The sequence below is a fragment of the Heterocephalus glaber genome, unplaced genomic scaffold (assembly GCF_053883595.1).
Source record: "Heterocephalus glaber isolate CG9 unplaced genomic scaffold, H.glaber_assembly_v1.0 deba00001150, whole genome shotgun sequence".
In the NCBI taxonomy this organism is placed as follows: domain Eukaryota; kingdom Metazoa; phylum Chordata; class Mammalia; order Rodentia; family Bathyergidae; genus Heterocephalus; species Heterocephalus glaber.
The window spans coordinates 2,316,458-2,339,976 of record NW_028258204.1 but is presented as its reverse complement, the minus strand read 5'-3'; the positions used below and the strand labels follow the sequence as shown (position 1 = coordinate 2,339,976).

The 23,519-nt window shown below is 36.7% G+C and overlaps 1 pseudogene; it reads left to right on the top strand.

Annotated features, from left to right (window-relative positions):
• Positions 1–504: 504 nt before the first annotated feature.
• On the top strand, positions 505–1,089 carry LOC147828275 (prefoldin subunit 3 pseudogene; annotated as a pseudogene).
• The last annotated feature ends 22,430 nt before the right edge of the window (positions 1,090–23,519 follow it).

Genomic DNA, 23,519 nt, shown 5'->3' with positions numbered 1-23,519 from the left:
GTCCAATAGCTTTTAACTATCTGACAGGCACCTTCAAAAGTGCAACCAGAGAATTAAGATAAGACACAAGATATGGGTGTCTTTCTTACCTCTTAGTGCAGCACATCAAGAATGGGAGTTGTGTTAGAGAAAGGAAGCCCATCCACTCTAATGCCACTGGTGAGTTAAAGAAGCAACATGTCCAGGGACCTTCTGCTTTAGAGATCAGAACACTAAGGGCAGATATGGATCCCATATCAACAGTAGGATCAATTTGGAAAGGAAGAATGAGGTGAGATTGGGCCAGCACTCCTAGGAAAAGTGAAAGGAAAGAGTGTAGGAAAGCACTGACTTTACTAGACTCCCATTAACATCCCAGCTGAGCCCTCAAACATGATGCCAGAATGGCAAAGCTGTGTCCCATGGTAACAAAAAATAAAACTGTGGACAGAGGAGGTAGGGTACAAACCAATTAACTTAAAATATATAAATCCAGAAAGTTTTTTTTAAAAAAGCTCCCTCAAGATGGCAGCAGCCAAGGACAGTTGTGGCTTGGGAGAAGTGGCTATGGGGAACTGGTAGAGGCTCCACCTGGACACTCTTGAGGCTGTGTTTGTGGAAGATGTAGACCCCTTCATGAAACAGCCTGCAAATGAGACTGCAGCTATAGTACTGAAGAAGCTGGATGGACAGTACCAGAAGTGTAGGTGTGTGGACCTCGATCTTGCTCAAAAGAAGTGGAGACTAAAAGATGAGATTCCTGAAATTAAGCAGACTTTGGAAATTCTAAAATACATGCAGAAGAAGAGTTCATCACTTCACTGGAAACCAGACTCTTTCTGGCAGATAACCTGTACTGCATAGCTTCAGTTGCTCCTGCTGATAAGATGTGTTTCCAGTTGGGGGCTAATGTAATGCTTGAGTATGATGAAGCTCAGGCTTTGTTGGAAAAGAATTTTATCAACTGCCATGAAGAACCTTGATTCTCTTGAAGAGAACCTTGACTTTCTTGGAAATCAGTTTACTACAACAGAAGTCAATATGGCCAGAGACCGTAATTGGGATGTCAAAAGAAGAAACAAATATGATTCTGCTAAGAACAAAGCATAACATTAGCTGGCAATTAGAAATGTGGTTCAGCTTTCCAAACATGTAACTTTAAATTCCTCGGCATTTTTCCTCAAAGATTGATGTAGCTTTGAGTAATTTTCTTTAACAGTAAGAATGATTAGAATTTTTTTAAAACACTATTTTATTTACTTATCAAAACAAAATTAGTTTCCAATATTTTAAGAAATTAACAGTATCTTTTCACATTTCCAAGCAAAATTAACACTGCTTTCGTCTTTTTTTTCTGTCTTTTATAAAGACAATTCTTAACTGAAATTAGTGGAAAACTGTGAGATATGCTATGGAAGCTGAATGCTGGACATTAGCACACTTTACTTCTTATTGACTTACATGATTAAACCATTTTAGAGGTAGAAAAGATAGACAGTTTCAGTATTTGTAAACTGATTTTTTTTTAGTATTTTTAGGACTTTATAGTCTGCTGTTGCTGTTGTCTGTCAATAGGGTTTTGTGAGTTACTGCTTGACCAATAACTATTATGACATTCTGAACTTTTCAGAAAATGCTAATTTGCCTTCCTACACAGTAAGAGGCTACTGCTACAACACCTCTAACACCAAATAAGTGCACAATGTCTTTCCAGTGCTCGCAAAAGGGAGATCTTAGCCAATGTAAAATAGTAATGTGCATTCAAAATCTTTAGCTAAGTTAATTTTATATTCCTTAACAGTTTTCTAATAGTAATATTAAAATACATGTAAATCTTCAATGGTTGAAAAGAATTGTGAGCCTTTTTATTCATGATAGACCTTCATAGGAATAGTAAAAAGAAGAAAGTCCCCATGGAAAGGGATTAGTACAGTGGCAAGTACTGGGTAATACAGATTAGTACAGTGGTAAGTACTGGGTAATACAGATTTGAGTAAAAACCCAAATGTATCATTCCATCTCCATGTGGTAAAAAGTATATTTGTACAATGTTTTGTACTTGTATTTCATGTTAGTAAAACAAAACAGTGATGTTAGAAAAAAAAAGAAAGAAAAAAATAAAGACAAAGAAGGATAGATCCCACTGGCTGGGAGGGATTTCTGAGCACTATACAAATGGAGGCTCTTCATTTAAGGGTTTCTTAAGGGTTTAGAAGGTAACTCTGGCCATTGCACATTGTATAGGCAATATTATCTCTACTTTATAGGAGACAATATGTTTCAGGATTTAATATATCCAGTGATTGCTTGGTGTCCATGCAGGGTCCATGTGCCCTTAGGCCAGTGCCCTGTGTGATCATGATGGTAGAAGGTCACAGATAGCTCAGGGCAACTGGAAGAGATGTTTTGGTAACATCCCTGGAGGATGGATACTCAGCAGACTCCATTTCAGGGTCACTGATCTTACTGGCCACTATAATCCTATCTCCTCTCCCTCAAACCTACCTTGATACTTTTTACTTCCCTTTACCCTCCTTAGCTAATGTATTTTCAAGGTTTTCATGAACTTCATAGTCAACAAATTGTCTACTGGCAACTTTTATACAATTATGTCCCAGACTACCCAGGTAACACTAAGAAATTTTGTCATTGCCCTAAAAAGGAAGGGCCTACCTCCATCTTGCCTTTCTGAATTATCTTATCCTCTGAGGCAGTCACTTTGGATTCCATTGACAGGAATTCTGATTGATAAAAATCCTGCTAAAAAACACAAAATTGAACCTGGGCAGCAGTGATATTTTTTAAGGACTAGCAAGGCTCTGACTGGTCATTTCTAAGATAATGATCACTTAGTCCAAAGTTTGACCGAGAGTCCCTGAGTATGAATACCACTGACAGGCCATCATATTTTGAAGCTCTTTTTAACGCCATGATGACAGTGATGAAGACATTTGGTTTCTCTACTCCTTTGCAGTATGACTTTATGGAAATACTTATTTGCTACTTCACATTTAATTTTTCCATTTGATATTTGGAGCAAGAAGGTGGACCTTATGTGTTTGGACTTTCTAGTGCTGGGTGTCCTCTGATCTAATACAATAACACCATCTTTATAGAGTAAATTCCTATCAGATTCTTGTCTTCTGAACTCCCACCAGAAGTGTCTAGCTTACTTCTCCAAATTTTTCCTATTTTCTCCTGCAAACTAATTCCAAAGACATCCATATTAATTTAGGATCAAGTCTTCCACACAGGAGCATCTGCAGGACATTTAGGTTCAAACTACAACATACCAACACTAGTTCCAAATGGACATGTCCAATCACCACATGATACAATCCATATCCACAAAGCCCCCAAAACTGAATAGGCCTAGCATTGCTCCAAAGACAATTTACAAGCTCTCTTCTTAAATTGAAGCCAAACATTTAGCTTTGAGTCCTAATAATATGAAAAAGAATGTTAAAAAATAATGTTATATACTTCTAAAACACAGTGGTACAAGATCCACATTTCCATATCAAAAAGAGGAAATAAGCACACAGAAAGGAATAGAACCAAACAATACTGAAAACCAGCAGGCCAAACATTAAATAATGGATCTTCATGTCAGACATTTAGGGTATACAATGATGTGAGGTGATCCCTAAATATTTGATCACCCTTTGATCTGTTGCCTTGATGGATATATCCCACATGCTCTCTCTTTTGGGCTGGCTCTGCTCACTGCTTACAGCTTTATTTGGCAGAACATCCATGTTCCTAGCATCTATGCTCTCCAAACATCTTTACTATTGTCCTGGTGCAAAATATATCACTTCTTTTTAATGGTGCAAATGTCTTTAGCAACCACACCATCCCTGAACACAACTTTAAACCTGCTCCTTTTTCTGACAAACCAGTAAGGTTTTCAAATCGTTCCACTTTGCTTTGTAAAACTATCATTGTAAATCTGGCTAAAATTTGGCCAGTAATAAACATGGCACAGAGAATATCATGTTGTGTTAAAATTTCCTTTACCAGGTTAATTATTATATTATGTTTAAACTGAGCCTTGCACAAATATTTGGGCATGGAAAAATGTAACCAAGTTCTTTTCCATAATGTAACATGAAAGATCTCTGGTCTTTAAGTACTCATTTTCTTCTAAATCCTCATGGGCACAGTCCTGCGGGTGATGCTTAGAAGTCTTGTCCCTTGCCTAAACCTGAAGGAACTAACTCCCTCTTGCCCATTTTTTCCCATTGTTTATCGCTAGGTTTTAGGTATAAAATACAGTTACATACATCATTGGGATCTTGTAGCATTCCATGAGTATCTTGGTTCTTATTTTTTCCCCTTCCCTTGCCCTCCCTTCACCCCCTCCACCCTTCCCTATTTGCAAAGACTCTGTTTCCATTTTTTTCTCATATTTTTTCTTTTCCCTTCTTTCCTTTCCCCTACCCCTCCCACTTCCCCTGCTCCTTTAGACCTTTACTTCTTATTACACAATATCAATTATACATTTTTAAAATTACAGTATCAAGATCTAGGAGACATTACCACAGATTTTACAGAATTTAAAAGGATATAGAAAGGATATTTCAAAAATCTGTTTTGAAATAAATTTGACAACTTCGAAGAAGTACCTTGGAAGACAAATTCATGAAACTAACTCTGGAGGAAATACAAAATTTCAGTAGCACCTATTAAAGGAAGTATACTCCTAGCTTGAAAACCTACCTATATGACAACAACAGGCTTGTATATATTTTAAATGATAAATTATATCAAACATTTAAAGCAGAAAAAAAGGCACACTTCTCCCCTCATTTTAGGAACTCAACATTATGCTAATCCTAAAACTGGATAAAGATAATAGAAGAAAAACATATGAACATAGATAGAAATTTGTTTAACAAAACAAACTATTAGAAGTCAGATCTGGCAGTATGTAGAAAGTGGTTTTATTATAGGGATGGCAGTGTTCAGCATTGGAAGATCCAGCTCCAGAAGTCATCATTTTAGCAGAGGAAAGGAAAAAGCCATATGATCCTGTCACTAGTTGGAGAAAAAGTATTGGACTAAATTCTACAGATGTTCATGGTAAAAGCTATCAGGAGACTAGAAGTAGAACAGAACCTTCTCAACAAATTAAAGACATGTACTCCATACTTCCAGCAGAAACGCCTCATATGAATGGAGAAGATACAATCCTTTCTCCCTAAGGTGGAGAACAAGGGCAGATATGCCTACTCTTCATCTGTCCATTAAACTTTGAAACATAGGCCTAAACCAAAATAGTCTGTCAATAAAATGACACAATTTGGATAGGATTGGCAAGGTAGAAGCAAAATCTTTATATGTAGATGAAATGATCATCTACAGAGAAAATACTAAGAAATCTCTAGGAGCTCCTAGAATTTGCATTTGAACTTAGCAGGGTTAGAAAACACAAGGTATATATATAAAAATTCAGGTCTATGTATAATTGCTATAAATGAAGAATTGGATATTGAACCTCTTGCCTATTTGAATTGCCTTCCCCTCTGAGTCAATCTTTCCTCCAGACACCTTGGATTGCTTTAACAGCGTGTGTGACATTCTGCTCCCAGCCAGCAGAAACTATGTTTTATCACTGAAAAGATTCTGAACGCCCATTCCTAACTTAATGAACAAGTAGTTCACAGTTTTTCTAAATTTGCTTGCCTATGGATATTCTGAAAGTCATTAATCTTATATCTTGGAGATTTTTCTGAGCACCGTGAAGATAAGGTCAGAACAACTGGTTTCCCTGCTCCTTACAGTACAATTTTACTAAATAAACTATTTTTCAATTCCAGCATTACTTTTTCCATCTGACTTGTTTGGTCAAGTGACAAGACTTTATATGTTGTGACTTTCCATAGTCCTGCCTTCTCTGAATTAAAACCATGATAAAATAATCTTTACAGACCAACTTTCTATCAGATTCTGGTTTTCTCAGTGCCCACCAGAAATGTTTATTAAGCTCTTCTTATAGCATATTAACTTTTTTTAGCCTGGTTCTCCAAACTTGCAGAATTTCCTCCAAGGAACTAATTTCAAAGGAATTCAAATCACATCATTCAATGTAATCAGAGCCATAATCCAACTTTTTAAGTTAGTCACATATACCATATTGTGACAAAATGCCTGAGACAATTTAAAAGTGGAAGATTGGTTCACAATTTTAGAAACTTTGGTCCACAAAGTGCTTGTTCCATTGTTTTTGTACCTGTGTAGAGACACAAATTCAAGGTAGGAACATATTTTAAAAATAGCTGCTAACTTTTTGGTGACTGAGAAGCAAGGGGGTGGGTTTAATAACAAGTACTCTCACTGGAAATCCTAAAATCCATGGAACCATGAATGGACCAATCCAATGCTGAATTTATAGCCCTTATGATCCAATCACCTGTCAAAGTCCCACCTCTGAATTTTGTTGCTTTGGTCAGTGAGACTTCAGCACATGAGCATTTGAAGAGCATTTAAGATTCAAACCATAACACAAATTAATAAGAAACTTGGAAGAGATAGTGGAGATGATATAATATTTTGTTAGTCACAAAACAACAAGTTGTTTTTTAGCCCTCTCTGTTTTTAATCATCATCTGTGAAGCATTATTTACATATAAGTTAATCTTCTTAAATATCCAGTTGAATGGATTTTGACAAACATGTAGAGTACTGTAACTGTCACCGACCTGGTTCTCAGAGGTATCAGAAACTGAAGTAAGGAACTTAACATCCTTTTGTCGAATAAGTTTGCAGGCTCAATGACTTTAATTATGAAAATGAATTTTCAAGAAGCATCAATAAGAGACAAGGAAAGGGTTTACTAGGTAGAGATTTAGTTCACTCAGGAATGAAGTGTGGGTGCTCAGAGAAATGAGATGCAAAGATTTTTGGATACACTCAAAAGTGGAATGTAGGTACTCAGAGAAATGAATTGACTTGCAGTTTGGACCTAGGAATACTTATGTGATTTCGGTGGTAGAAATCTGTGGAACTTTATTATCTATAACCTTAGTCTTGATTTAATAGGTGAAGCAGGATGGCTAACTCATAGTAAGATAGTCTTTGTATTTGGGGTGGTGCCCTAATTACAGGTGAACAGATGATCTATTTACAGGTGAAAGTGGACAACTTGAAAATTTAAAAAAATGATGTCTGAATCTATCTGCAGGTGAAAAAGAATTTCCTAGACAAATTTTACTCTAGAAGAATAGAAAAAATAGTAAACTGGGCTTGTGTCTTGAAGCTGTGCCCCTCAAATTTAGTATTATAATTTTTCTTGTCTCCTTTCTGCCCAGATTTTCTTCTAACCCTTACACATAGCCCATGCATAGCCCACACATAACCCCAACCTAACAATGATTGTGTCACCAATAAGTATCAGTGGTTTTGTTCTTTCAGGGTCTTTGCTGCTTGCTCAGCACTCATCATCCTGGCTCCCTGTTTCTCTCTGTCTCTGTCTCTATGCCTTTCTTATCACCATGTGTCATAGCACAGAGCCGTTGAGCATGATCCACTGCAGGTGTCTCCAATAATTTGTCCCCAATGTGGGGCTTGAACCCACAAGGGATGCCTGCTTGGTGAAGGTCACTCAGAGTGGACACAGTGCATAGCCCTCACATGACCAGTTAGGGATGTCCAATGAGGAAGCAGATAAACAGATAAGTGCCTTTGGTGCAAGTAGGAAATCAGCTAGGATTAAAACATGGGGTAATCAATTTTGACCAAAGAGCAACATTACATCCAGTTGCTCCAAACCCTTCTGAGAAAAACAAATTACACAATGCTGGCCAGTAGCATCAAAAAATACTGCAAGAGATAGTTAAATATAATCCTCCTTTCCCACAAATGGAAACCTTGAATGTGGAACTTTGGGAGAATGTCAGAAACAACCTGCAGACACTCAACAAAGAATAGTTATCTCCCCCAAGACCTTAACTGAGACCTTGAAAATCTGAAGCCTTGTGTGCTCTGTTTTGTAGCCCTTATAACTAGGGCCAGAAGCCTCTTGAGCTTCTGCTCCATGGTAAACCACCACTGGCAAGAACTGTTGCAGTTTTAGAACAACTACTCATTAAATCTGCTATTTCACACAGCGAGTTTGCCACTGTCAGAAAAAGTGATATCATTACAGGCAAATCCCACTCTGCCTGAGTTGCTAAGAGGTAGGGGTGGAAGCATGAGGAACACTGCTTGGCTTTAGAGCACCAGGATTCAGGTGAGGCACCACAGTCAAACTCAGGAAAAATCAAACAAAACCTACACTGACACTGGAAAGAACTGAAATAAGAAAGCACATGAAAATGAATGGAATTAAAACAGCTAGGAAAACTACAGAGAGTGGAGAGAAAAACAGTGAGAAAAACCCTCCCCACCTTAAGAACCCCAAAGCCAGTGCTTGCTGGGCATTACCAGCCTGGAAGCCTAAACATCTGGAAGCCTAAACAACCCCAGCTGAGAGCTGCATAGACAAAGTGGAAAAACTGTAACTGTACTCCACCATACATAAAGATATTTTACAAGAGAAATCAAATTATAAATTTTAGTTCATTGATAAATGTACCCTTGTTGTAATTTGAGTTGATGTTTAATTGGTATGCTTAAAACATTTCTTGTACATTGCAAATTCTTGAATTGAAATTTTAGGGTTAACTTTCTCCTCTTTTTGCCTGTTGATTTAAGAACTCAAGATTATTGTTCTATTAGCAGCCAGTCAAATTTTAAAATGTAACAATCTGAGAACAAAAAAGAGGAGCTCAAAAGGACACCAAGATTCAAGCACCTGTGCCTGCCAAGTGTGGTGACATGTAGGAGGCTGAGGTGGGTGAATTTCATGAGTTCAGGAGTTTTGGGGTGCAGTGCACTATGACAATTTGTTGTCTGCACTACGTGTGGCATCAATATGGTGGCCTCCTTGGAGTGGGAGACCATCAGGTTGCCTAAGAAGGGGTGAACTGACCTGGGCCTGTTGATAATCATCATGTAAAAATATGTGTGGCTCTTGGTTTTAAGTTTTTTTGAAAACTATATAACTTTTCTCTGCTAACATTCTACAGGAATTCAACTACTAGAACAGCCATGGTTGATAAAAATAACAGTCTTGTAATTATGTTTTATATTTCAAAGTGATTGATAATCAGGTAAAATTATCATAGTTAAGATTGCTACTCCCATTACAATGCTGTCTCTTCTGAGTGTTCAACAACTAAAGTTTACAGACCATAACTAGAAAGGTAACTGTGCTAAGAAGATAGGCAATATTTTGACCCTAGCCCTCCCAGGTCAAAAAGGATCCAAGATATGAGCGAACTATTTCTACAGGATCCTACAACTTGGTGAGTCACCCAACCTCTAAAACAGGGAGATTGCTGGATGCCAAAAGATAAGAATCAAAAGAAGGAAATACCTTCCATGCTTTCACAGAAAGCAGCACAGTCATGCAAGGCCATGATCCATTCTGACAGGTGAAACTAACAGCTGAGAGGCTCTATATGTGGTTCCAAAGAAATGCCTGAGGAGACTTAACTAATCTTGATAGATAACAAGAGATTAATTTTAATCAAAACCAATCTCATTTTAATTTGGTTTTAAGCATCCAGTAGAAAAGTATAACAAAAATATTAAGAAGGATATAGGTACAAGATATATTTTTGATATGAAAGGATTTTGTGTGATAAAAGTTTTGTCTTGTCAGAAAGATAAATAATTACAAGACTAGAAACCTTACACACATTGAGAAAGTGTGCAGATATGATTTATCAAAGAAATATATATGTTTGCAAGTTTGTTATAGAAGGTTTATAGTGAGATAGAGGAAAATATTACAAAGGCTATAAATAAGATATACTTTTGATATGAAAGGATTTTGTATAATAAATGCTTTGCCTTTTTAGAAAGATAAAAAGAGAGATAATGGCAAGACTGGACAGTTTATGTATAGAGAGAAAGTGTGCAAAAGTGATTTATCAAAGGAAATATGTATGTTTGCTTGATGTTTTGGTAGAAGCCCATGCTGTTCCTTCTAAAAACTTCTTATCAAACTTTGTTTTACATTTTAAAAATCCTGCTGCTGTCTCCATTTTGCAACCAGTCATGCTTCATTGGCAACAAAATGCATCTACCTCCAAGGCTAAACCACTGGTCATCTAGAAAGATATACAAATGGGTCCTGAAATGGACCTTCTGCTCTAATAACATGGGGGCCAGGGTATATTATGTTTCAAAAGGGAATAGAGAGATGCCATGGCTGTTGAGAGTCACACAGAGGCATGAACTCCCTTGCCCATGATGGACCCTAGACCTGTAAAGATCACCAGACTCAATGCATTGTCAGTTGCTGAGATTCAGGAGTGAACAGGCCACAAGGACAATTGTTGCTTACCCTGATACAGCTGCTACAGTTTCCAGAAAGAGAAAAGGGGTACTTGGGAGAGTGCTCCATTGATCATGCCCAAAGTAAGACTGTAAGCAATGTGGGCTGTAAGAACTTAACCCCACAATGGCTTATTTTTAGAAATAAGTCTGATCAGAGCTGACATACTGAGGTCAGAGTGACTTGCACTGAAATTCTGTTCCCAGCCTAACACAAGAATGCTTTGTTTCTTCCTTTACAAGCCTTGCCTGTGTCAGTAACATATCCCTAGCAACCACACGTAGCCCTCTTACCCCAACCTAATAATGACTATGTCACCGAACATATCAGCAGTTCTGGCCTTTCAGAGTCTTTGCTGCTTGCTCAGCACCAACCATCCTGGCTCCCCATTTCTCTATTTAACTCTGTCTCTATGTCTTTCTTTTTGCCATGTGTCATAGCACCAAGCAGGAGATTGGGATGTGCTGCAGGAGTCTCTGGTAAGATACCTTTAAAGAATAACTCATGAGACTGGTAATCAAATCTCATTATGGGTATAAGTTATAGGTCCAGCTAGAACCTACCCGCATGGGCTTATAGAGTATTTGGGCCCCTTTTTATCTTTTTAGATCTAACCTAACTTTTAGTATAATATTACTATCTCTCTGTCTCGGTGTCTCTGTCTCTGTCTCTGTCTCTCATGAGGGTATGTTGAAATGAAGGAGTACCTAATAAAGGTTCTACATATGAAAAAAAGTATCTCTTGACATCTATTCTTATTTCTGATTAGAAAGAGCAAGTGCCTCTCAGTTTTGGTGATTTTGTGTACAAACACTCATTCTGTAAAGCCTTCAGAGTTTCTAACTGCCAGAAAAGAAAAAAGCAATTCTAAGGCTGCAGAAATTTTTAGGCAGGGAGTGAAGCTTACCTAAAGTAAAATAATAATGATGTGGTTTTTGGGTAATGGCCTACTTCAGAGGTGAAAAGGTGGTCTATTGTGGAAATCTGTGGTCTTGGTTTGATGTGTGTGGAAGAATTCCCCACCCACAGTAAGACAATTTTTATGTGTTGGGTGGTGGCCTTACTGACAGATGAATAGGTGGTCTATTCTCAGGCAAAAATGACAACTTGGAAATAAAAAGTGAATGGCTGAACCCATATGCAAATGAAAGGGAATTGCTCAGTCTCTTTGGGCTCTGGGAGAAGAGAAAAAAATACAAACTGGGCTTATGATCTGAAGCTGTGGTCCTGAATGTTAAAGTCATAATTTTCCTTGTCTTCTTGCCCAATTTTTATTTCTTCTATCCTAACTCATAGCTTCCACCTCAAGAACACATAGAACATTTCACCAGAAAATGTTGTAAGTAGTCTCATTTGAATAATAATCTGACACAAAAGACTTTATGTGGACATGAATATGAATCACTTAATCTTAGAGAACTCTGAATTCTTTCTCTTTCTGAAGGGGCTACAGGTTAGGTAGGACAGGATTCATAAATACAGTAAGCTGTTCCAACCACTCATGTGCACTGCACATTCCTTAGAAGCCCAGTGGTCTCTATTGGGTTCAGGGGAACTTTTATATATGTCCTCGTTGGGAGCCCATGAAACAGCACTGGTGCTGTATCAGCTGCAGACTACAGTTGTCAACATGCATTGTGTGTAGATGATCAAATATCTCCTTGATTTCTCAAACTTGGCATGATAAAAAGTGAGCATAGCTTCTTTTTCCCTGATCACAGAGCCTGCTATTTATCCAAGGTTCCATTGTGTATACCCTCTTCTTTTGCACCCATCTTAGGTAGGGAAATGCACAGGGGATTTGGCCTTCTCTGAAGAATCTACATCAGGGATTCACTTTCATGGTCCCCGTTCTAATTCCTCCTGACCTGTGGTATCTTCATCTCATCTATGTTAACATGGAGTCTGCTACACCTGTGTTCAGGAAAAGACCTAGAACAGTGAATATCCCAAAGCCTTTTTCTTTTAAGCTTACTGTGTCTTCCGTGAGCTGAGCATGTTCAATTTCAAGTGAAAAGCTGAACTTTTAGTCATTTATTAAATTCTGCAGCAAGCATTTGGCTCTGAGTCAGGGAAATCTGAAAGAAAAGAAGGGTGAGAGAGAAGATAAAAGTCAGTAGGAAATATTTATACATGTCATTCCATTACTAACCATTAAATTTTAGGGCACTAAACAAAGCATGTTTACCTACTTTAAATATTATCATTTATAGTTTAACATAGTCACACCTTTTAATACAGGACAACTTAAATATCTGTTGAGTGATTATTTAGTATTGGATCTCCTCCTTTTATCCATTGGACAAATTAAATATTTATCCACTTTAGTCATTCTGTCTATTGACCTTAAGTCAATTCATGTAAGACAATGACTATATTTAATTTTTCTTTTTTAAAATTAATTTTATTGGTACATTTTAGGTATACAATACAATGACATTCATCATTGTAAATTTAAACCTTACATAATCTCTCTTGGTTCTTAATTTTTCCCTATTCCTCTGCCCTCCATTCAACCCCTCCATCTCTCCCTATTCACAAAGACTTTGTTTCCATTTTTTCATTTTCTCATATTAATTCCATTCCCTTTTTTCCTTTCCCCTACCCCTCCCACTTCCCCTTCCCCTTTGCCCCTTTTCTTCCTATTTCACATTATCTATTACACCTTTTAGTCCTTATTTACACTTTCGATTTCTCACACTAGAGAAACTATTTAGTATTTACACATGTCTCCTATTTATTTCATTTAAGAGTATGGCCTCCATGTGCATCCATTTAGCTATACATGTCTCTAATTTTCATTTTTTATGGCTGAGTAGTACTCCATTTTATAAAAACACCACATTTTCTTTATCCAGTCTCCAGTTGATGGGCAATTGGGTTGCTTCCAAGTTTTAGCTGTTACAAATTGTGCTGCTATGAATATGGGTGCACATATATAACTGTGGTATGATTCTTTCAGTTCTTTGGGGAAGATATCCAGTAGGGGAATAGCTGGGTCAAATGGGACTTCCAGTCCCAGTTCTTTGAGGTATCTCCATACTGATTTCCATGGTGGTTGCACCAGTTTACACTCCCACCAGCTGTGGAGCAGTGTTCCTCTATCCTCACAGCAACACCAGCATTTGTTATTGGTTGATTTCATGATAGCAGCCATTCTTTCTTGTATGAGGTGGAATCTCAACATTGTTTTCATTTGCATCTCTCGAATGACCAGTGATGTTGAACATTTTTCCATATGTTTATTTGCTATTTCTACTTCTATGTCTGAGAATTATCTGTTCATGTCAGATGACCATTTTTGGATTGGGTCTTTAAACTTGGGTGATCAGCTTTTTAAAGTACTTTATAGATTCTAGATAGTAGACCTCTGTCTGAGGAACAACAGGTGAAAAAAATTTTCCCACATTCTAGGTTGTCTCTTCACACTGTTAGCGGTTTCTCTTGCTGTGCAGAAGCTTTTTAATCAGAAGAGATTCCACTTGTTGATTGTGTTAGTTCACGGGCAACTGAGGTTTTGTTCATAAAATATTTTCCTATACTAAGGTCTTCAAGAATTCTACCTAACCTCTGTTTCAGCTGGTTCAGTGTTTCTGTTTTAATATTTAGATCTTTAATCCATTTTGATTTTAGTTTAGTGCATGGTGAGAGATATAGGCCTAGTTTTAATTTTTGCCAAGTTGAAACCCAATTTTTCCAGCACAATTTATTATAGAGGCTATCTTTCCTCCAGTGAGGGTGTTTGGCTCCTCTGTCAAAGATTAGGTGGCTGAGCGTGTCTGGAGTTGTTTCTGCATCCTCTAATCTGTTCCACTGGTCCTCAGGGACTATATTTAATTTCTAATCTTTTTATCCTGTATCATTTGGCAGGGGAGATAGATAGAACATCAGAAGACACAGGAAGCGCAATGAAAGGTTAGATCTTGTGGTGCATTGTTCTGTAGTTCCCATAGAAGAACAGATCTGGGCCACCAAGAGTAGTGGATGACTTTTGCAAAGTATGTCACATGGTGATTTTGTTGAACAAATTGTGTGAATTTCTTGGGGGAGAAAAGGAAACTGACTATAATATTCATCTTGAGCAAAGTGTGTGTATTATAAAACAAATATGGTAATCATCACTTGTTCAATTGTCAAAAAAATTGGTTTCTTTCTATAACTTTTACTTACCTCAAAAAATAGTCCCTCAAGGACTGTTCTGGACCTCAAGGGAATGGGATTTATCTACATGACCATGATACTTTCATTACTGTGTAAGATCTGGGACATCGCTTTAAAAAATGTGATGGTGTGTATTAGATTACTTATCCTCTAAAAAATACCTAAGATGATCTATTTAAAGAGATGAAAGTTCTTAGTCCATGGTCATCTGAATCTATTGCATTTAGGCCTGATGATGCAGAACTCCTTGGCAGGGAATTCATGATCTAACAAATCTCACATTTTCACTACCAGAAAATTGAAAGAGTATACTTTTCTAACAAATATATTCCCTACAACCCATGAAGATATGAATTCCTAACTGGATTAATCCATTCATGTGGTCACAGCCTTCATGATTCCATCAACCTCCAAGCCCCTTATATTGAACACTGCTGATTAGGGATCAAGTCTGGATGACATTAAAAATCCAAACCATAGCATACCATACTGGCTGCCAAATTAAAATGTCTATTTCACAATGTGAACCACATTTAGTCGATGTCCAAGCATTTCCAAAGTCTGAAATATTTAGCATTGCTCAAAAGACAAATTCCAAGATCTCTTCTTAAACTGAAGGCAAATTTTTAGCTTGGAGTCCTGTAATATCAAAAACAATGTCAAAAAGAATGTTATATATTTACAATATGCATTGGTATCAAAAGGGGGAAAAATGAGCATTGCAAACATTAAATACTAGATTGTGATGTCTGGTTTGTAAAGCACACAATGGTGTAATATGAGGTCCAATAGGTTTTGGCATATTTGTCCATATGGCCTCTCACAGCCCACATGGCCTCTCTTTTGGGCTGCCTCTATCCATTACCCGCAATTTTACTTGGCAGAAGTTCCATGATGTTCCTCACATCTGTGTCTTCAGGACATTTTTTCTATTGTTCTGGTGCAAAGTACTGGGCTTCTTTTTAGTGGTATAAATCTTTTCAGCAACCACACCTTCCCTGGCAATGACTTTTTTTTCTTTCTGAGTTTCATTTCTTTTTTTTTCCCATTAAGTGTTTATTGGTACATTTTAGGTATAAAATACAGTTACATTCATCATTGGGATCTTGTACCATTCCATGAGTATCTTGGTTCTTATTTTTTTTCCCCTTCTCCTGGCATCCCTTCACCCCTTCCACCCTTTCCTATTTGCAAAGACTTTGCTTCCATTTTTTCCTTTTGTCATATTTTTTCTTTTCCCTTCTTTCCTTTCCCCTACCCCTCCCACTTCCCCTGCTCCTTTAGACCTGTTCTTCCTATTACACAATAGCAATTATACATTTTTAAATTACAATATCAAGATCTAGGAGACATTACCACAGATTTTACACAGTTTAAAAGGATATAGAGAGCATATTTAAAAAATTTTTTGGAAATAAATTTGACAACTTCGAAGAAGTACCTTGGAAGACAAATTCATGAAACTAACTCTGGAGGAAATACAAAATTTGAATAGCACCTATTAAAGAAAGTATATTCCTAGCTTGAAAAACTACCTACATGACAACAGGCTCATATACGTTTTAACTGATAAATTATATCAAACATTTAAAGCAGAATAAAAAGACACACTTCTCCCCTCATTTTAGGAACTCAACATTGTGCTAATCCCAAAACTGGATAAAGATGATAGAAGAAAAAAGTATGAACATAGATAAAAATTTGTTTAACAAGACAAACTATTCGAAGTCAGATCTGGCAGTATGTAGAAGTGGATTTATTATAGAGATGGCAGTGTTGGTTCAGCATTGGAAGGTCCAGCTCCAGAAGTCATCATTTTAGCAGAGGAAAGGAAAAAGCCATATGATCCTGTCACTAGTTGGAGAAAAAGTATTGGACTAAATTCTACAGCTGTTCATGGTAAAAGCTATCAGGAGACTAGAAGTAGAACAGAACCTTCTCAACAAATTAAAGACATGTACTCCATACTTCCAGCAAAAATGCCTCATATGAGTGGAGAAGATACAATCCTTTCTCCCTAAGGTGGGGAACAACGGAAGATATACCTACTCTTCATCTGTCCATTAAACTTTGAAACATAGGCCTAAACCAAAATAGTTTGTTAATAAAATGACACAATTAGGATAGGATTGGCACGGTAGAAGCAAAATCTTTATATGTAGACGAAATGATCATCTACAGAAAAATACTAAGAAATCTCTAGGAGCTCCTAGAACTTGTATTTGAATTTAGCAGGATTAGAAAACACAAGGTATATATAAAAATTCAGGTCTATGTATAATTGCTATAAATGAAGAATTGGATATTGAAATTTAAAAGTTATGTACAAGTAGAAAGGATGCAGAAAAGGAAAAGGAAAAAGAAAAAAAAACAGTGTTGGAAAACGTTTAGTACCTAATTTTAAGACTTCCTCTAAAGCTACAGTAAGCAATGCAGTGTTGGTGTAAGGAAAGACATATAGATCATTTGAATAAAACAGAGTATCTAGAAATAGAACCACACATATATGCTCTACTGAGTTTTGAAAGACTATTTAACATTAACATTTTATAGAATATAAACTAAATTCAAGAGCAGAGGAAAAGATAGTGTTTTCAGGAAATGGCACTAGAACACCTGGTATCTGTATATAAAAAATTAACCTCAACCCTTTATTTCCATACATAAAAATATCTTGAAGGGATCTATGAACCTAAATATGAAAGACTAAAACTATAAACCTTTAAGAAGAAATTATAAGGGAAAATGTTTATGAATTTAGGGTAGGCAAGAATTTCCTAGGATACAAAAAACATGATGTATAAAAGAAAAAAATTGATAAATGAGATTCCATCAAAATTTAGAACTTTAAATGACATTAAAATGAAAAGTACTCCTTAAACAGACCATATTTACAATGCATATAACCTATGACCAGAATATATAAAGAACTCTTACAGTTCATTAATAGACAATCCGATTAAAAAGTAGAAACAAGAAGTTGGTAAATAGCCAATACAGCACAAGGAAAGGTGTGCAACACTAGAATCAGAAAAATACTAATCAGTACAGTAACAAGATGGAATTATATACTCATTAAGGAGATGAAGTTAAAAGTTTTAAAAGCCTTGTCATGACTTTTGCTTTTTGTTGGATTCTCCCCATTTGCATTTAATTTGTCAGGCCCAATGGATTCATTCTGCTGGGCTTTCTGGGGTTGTGATCCTCATTGTCTTTTGCTAGGATATTGTCTCAATTTTTTTGGAGTGCTGGTTTGGTATTCATGAAGTTCCTGAGGTGTTCTTTATCATGAAAGTATCTTATTTCTCCATCAATTTTGAAAGATAGTTTTGCAGGGTACATCAATCTGGGTTGGAGGCTGTTTTCCTTTAGGGCTTGAAGTACGTCCCTACAAGCTCTTCTTGCCTTGAGGGTTTGCATTGAGAAGTCTGCTGTGATTCTGATGGGCTTTCCTTTGTATGTGATTTGTTTCTTTTCTCTCACTGCTTGTATAATTTTCTTCTTCTGTTGGGTTTCTGGAATCCTAACTATTATAAGTCTATATGTAGATTTTTTTTTATCAAGGCTAGTTGGAGTCCTGTATGCCTCACTTATCTGTATGTCAAGTTCTTTTCCCCTGCTTGGGAAGTTTTCTGCCATCACTTCTGTGAACATTTTTTTTTTTTATGTCATTTGCACTCTCTCCTCTTCCTTCATTGACTCCAATCAGTCTTACATTATTCTTCTTTCCATCATGTAGCAGCTGCTGGATTGATTTCTCGTGGTCCCTTACAATTTTAAATCAATTTTTCTTTTCCTGCTCACTATTGCAATCTTATCTTCTATATCTGGAATTCTGTCCTCACATTGATTCATTCTGCTGCACAGACTTTCAATGCAATTTTTAATCTCCTGGAAATCTGTTTCCATCTGTTTTATGGATTCCATTTGCTTCCTATGTTGGGATTCTATCATGTTCCTCAGGTTCTCTATTTATTCATCTGTGTCTGCTCTACCTTTATTAATTATGTCTTGCACTATGAAATTATTTCTCATTTCATTTTTTCCAGATCCTCTTTTGTTGCTAGTTCAGGGAGTCCAGGTGGTTGAGTATCAGATTGTTGCATCTCGTTTCCCTTTAGGGTTGCTGTAGGTGATCTGGAAGTCTGTTTTTGAGGCTTGTTTATTTGTCTTCTCATTTCCACGGGGGTTGGGGAGTAGTGCTGCTGGCACCCGCATGCCTCACTTTCTCTGTCCTGGGAGCTCGGGAATGGCGGTTGGGGACCCTCCTCCTAGTCACTCTCCCTGACAATAACTTTAATACTTATCTTTTTCTGGAAAACTAATATGTTTAAAAAATTTTCCCTATTCTTTTTAATATTTTCACAGTAAATCAGGATGAAAATGGTCGGCAATCCACATGATTAAAGGCTGTGTTGTCTTGAAATTTTCTTTACCAGGTTTATTATTTCACCACCCTTAAATGAGCCTTGCACAAAGTTTCAGTGCATGGACAAAATGAAGAGAAATTCTTTGCCAGAATATAGCAGGAATGACCTCTAGCTCAGTTCCTAATGGAGTCCACCTTTCCATCACAAACATTTAGTTCATGATCATAGCTATCAGAGGAATGCAGAGACTGCCTTAGGTGAATGCTGACTTTTCACTTAGGCCTGTAGATATCTTCTGGGTAAATGAAACCAGGATAAAAACTTTGGCATCCATGTCTTCATTTAACATCTGGGAGCTTTTATATCTTTTTTTAAAAATTCTTTTATTGGTACATTTTATGTATATAATACATTTACATATATCACTGGGTGCTTGTTCCTGTACATGATGTATCTTGGTTCTCATATTTTTCCCATTACCTGTGTGCCCTTCACTCCCTCCACTCTTCTTATTTACATAGATTTTGTTTCCATTTTTAAAATTTTCTCATAATTTTTCCTTTCCTTCTTTCCTTTCCCCTTCCCCTCTCACCACCCCTACACCTTTGGACCTTTTCCTATTTCAAAGTATCAATTATTCATTTTAATAATTTTAATCCTTATTTACACTTTCAGTTTCTCACACTAGAGAAACTATTCAGTATTTACACATGTGGGGCCTATTTATTTCATTTAACAGTATGGCCTCAATATGCATCCAGTTAGCTATAAATGACTCTAGTTTCTCATTCTTTATGGCTGAGTAGTGCTACATTTTATTTAAAAATCCCACATCTTCTTTATCCAGTTTCCAGTTGACGGGCACTTTGGCTGTTTCCAAGCTTTAGCTATTACAAACTGTGCTGCTGTAAACATAGGTGCACATATATCACTGTGTTATGATTCTTTTAATTCTTTGAGGGAGATACCAAGCAAGGGAATAGTTGGGTCAAATGGGACATATAGCTCTAGTTCTTTGAGGTATCAGGGAGCTTTCATATCTTAAACCTTGGGTGTGATTTCTGCTCAACTCTGTACATACACGTGTAAATCACTTAAGTAGCATTTATTCAAAGCTTGTATTTTTACCTGCTCACCACTGAAGACAGTGAGACAATAGTATATAAGGTATTTTCTTTTTCAGAAACTTTTTATTTTCACATATTTGTGATACATAGTGATCACATTCATCAAGGAAAGTCAGTACATGTATATATTGCATCCTAATCTTTTTTACTTCCCTTGTCTAACTTAGGTACTTTCAAGGTCTGCAGGAACATCATAGTCAGCAGATCATCAACTGTGAACTTCTACAGCACCCTACTCCATATCCCTTGACAGGCCCCTAGTAGTCTTATCAGAAACTTTAGAAACAGAACCATGCTCTGTTTGTTGCAGACTGTTGTCGTCACCATGCATTGTAATGTGACTTTCATCCATTTCATGGTTGTGTTCCTGAGAGGAAGTAAGCAGAGCTCTCCTTCCCTGCTCACAGATCCCTCATTTATCTGGGGCTCCATTGCCTGTTCTCTTTCCCTTCAGTGCAGGTAATAGACAGGGAATGCTGGTCCCTCTCAGGAGCCAATATGAGTAACAAAATGCAGTATTTCCTTTTCTTATTCTTTCCTTGCCTTGGTCTATGACATCTTCATCTATTATCTGTTTGATTTAGGTGTTCTTCTACTTCTTTTGTTCAGCCTAAGAACTTGATTAGCTGATGCCATCAAAGCCTTATTTCTTCTAAATCTACTGTCCCTCCAATGGTGTTCAATCAAATGAAAAGCTGCAGTGTGACTTAAATCTTTATTTATTCTTGGAGAAATCATTCTACCCTGATTCAGGACATCAAGAAGAAGGATGGCGGGAGGGAGAAAAACTTTAGTAAATACTTATAAATACCATCCCATTACTGAGCTTTAAATTTGTAGAAAATAACAGCAAGGTTATCTACCTTAAATATTACTTTTATTATAATCATTCCTTCTTTGAATATAGGAAAATTGATATGTGAAGTATTTGTCTTCCTTTGTTCTCCTTTGGTTTTAATTTAAACCATATCAGGAATGTTTTTATATACTTTTCTATGTTTTTTCTGTTGATATGGAAAGTGGAAAGGCATTTGAGGATAATATGAAAATGACAGTAAAGAGCAATAAAGGGTTAGATCCTGGGATGGGATGCACTGTGGTCTTTGCATTTAAAAACACCTAGCTCACAAGGAGAAGGACTTTTGAAAAGCATGGGATTTGGTGATAGCATTGCCTGAATGCTGTGCAAGTCAAAGGAGGAAATGGAGGCCTTGTGATTACACTTTATGTTAATTCAGCTGTGTGTATGGAACAGCCAATACAATCAATGAACAGGAGTTGTTCTCAATTAGACAAAAATTTCTTTTTAGTCACATTTCAACTTTTCCCAGAAATAATTTATAGTTCTTCATGATTCATTATAGACCTTGGGAATGCGGACTTAATTGAAATGATTATGCTATTTTCACTGCTGTGTAAAATTGGGGGCATAGTGGTAAACAATGTGGGTTTGTTAGTCAGATTTCTGTTAGTTTGACACAACATCTGGGATAATCAACTTAAAAAATGAAAGATTTATTATGGCTTATGATTTCACATGCTTCAGCTCATATTTTTTTGTCTCCATTACTTTGGGCCTGTTATGAGGCAGAACATCCTGTTGGAGAGTGCTTAATGGAGGAAATCCCCACCTCATGAACGCAGAGAAGCAAACAAGAGAGGTAGTTGCTGAGTCTCAATATGGCCTTCAAGAAAACAAATCCTAACAGTTGAACTCCCTTCCATAAGGGATTTTTGCTAGAGATTTCACTGCTTCCTGGAAGTGCCAGAAGCTGGTGACCAAATCTTTTAGTGCATGAGAATTTGGGAAACATTTCAGGTTCAAATCACAACTGTGGAGAAAATGGAGCTCTTTGAACTTGAATGTATAGAAGGTGAAACAGGATGGATTTCAGAGCACATCTGATTTTGGAAAAAGAATTGGATTTGAGTCCCTCACTTGCTGTGTAATTTTAAAAGCCATTTAACCATCTGATTTTCTTTAAAAAAATAAAAAAATAAAAAAAGAGAGGAAGCCGCATAGTGGTAGTATGAAATCTTTTGCATAAATTTAACCCTTATTACTATTTATGCTAGCCAAATGCTGCACTTGCTGGAATTTCTTAGGTTCTCTTTCCATACTTAAAATTCTGCCTTATGTTGCATAAACTTATGACACAGAATATCTCATACACCTACATGCTCTTTGTGCACATGCCTACACAAAGTTGCACATACTTATCGATGTGTATGTTCATTTGTACTTACACTCTTGTTAAAGAGAGTAGACAACCAAAATCTGCCAGCAAATCATGCACAAGCTGCTGTCTGGGAGTCTTTGCCAGACTCATCCTTTTGATGCTTTTGGAAAGATGTTGCCTATGGACTCAGAATGAATACGAAGATGTGTAGTATTTACAAAGCAGAAGAAGTGGGAGTTTTACTTATATTATTTTGTCATTGTCAACAATTCCTGTGGATAGCCATAAATGCACCTATATAATAAATGAATGAACCAGTTCATTACAAAATGTCATTATGTGGTCAAACCAAGCTTGGAGTCTACTTGTGTCTGAAAAACTTGGACTGTTGCCTTTAAATTTCTAAATGCTTCTACCTAGATTTCTGAACTTGTGAAAATTGCATATTCTGTCCAGAAGTATTTCTTCATCAGTGTCAAAATACACTCTATACCAATCCATCCATATTGATATATGACTCAGTTATCCCAATATACATGAAAGCAACTCATAAACTCTGATCATGTTAATCTTGAAGATTCTCCAAATATAATTTGCCCAAAGGTATTCCTCACAGAAGCACAAGTAGAAAAATTTTGTTATACAGAAATTCAGTATTCATTTTCTTCATCCATCCATTCATTCAGGAAACATTTTTCTGGAACTTCCTTTATGCAATGCAGTTTCATAGGTACTCAAGGGGTGCTGGCCAAGGATGCTGAACTGTATGCTCCTGTTGAAATCAGTCCAACAAAAAATACTCTGCCTTGGAAATTAAACTCTTTAAGAGAGGCTTTATAAAGGAATAAACATTTAGAAAAACATTAGGCTCTGCATGTATTTTATTGAGCTTAGATTCAGTGCCTTTCTGGCCCTTTCTGATTACTGCAATGTAGGCTCCCCTCACTGTCAGGAAATACAGCTTTTTATCTCTTAACCAGATGGATTCATGTTAAACTGCTCCTTTTAAACTATGAACACAGACTCCTTTCTTCTGTGGAGTAGATATTCTATAGACAAACATTATGTGTATTTATTTGGGTTGTGTCCTTTATACATATCAAGAATTATTACCAAGTCAGTTTTAGAAGTAAATCTTTAAATCACTGCATTATGGTACAGATACAGAGGTGTGAGATTATAGTCCCAGCTGCTGGTGTTGCTGAAGAAGGATTGTCTAATCCCAGGAGTTGAAGGTCAGCTTGGGGAGCATAACAAAACCCCAACTCAAAATCATAAACAACATTCTTTGTAACAAACCATATATTAAACAGAA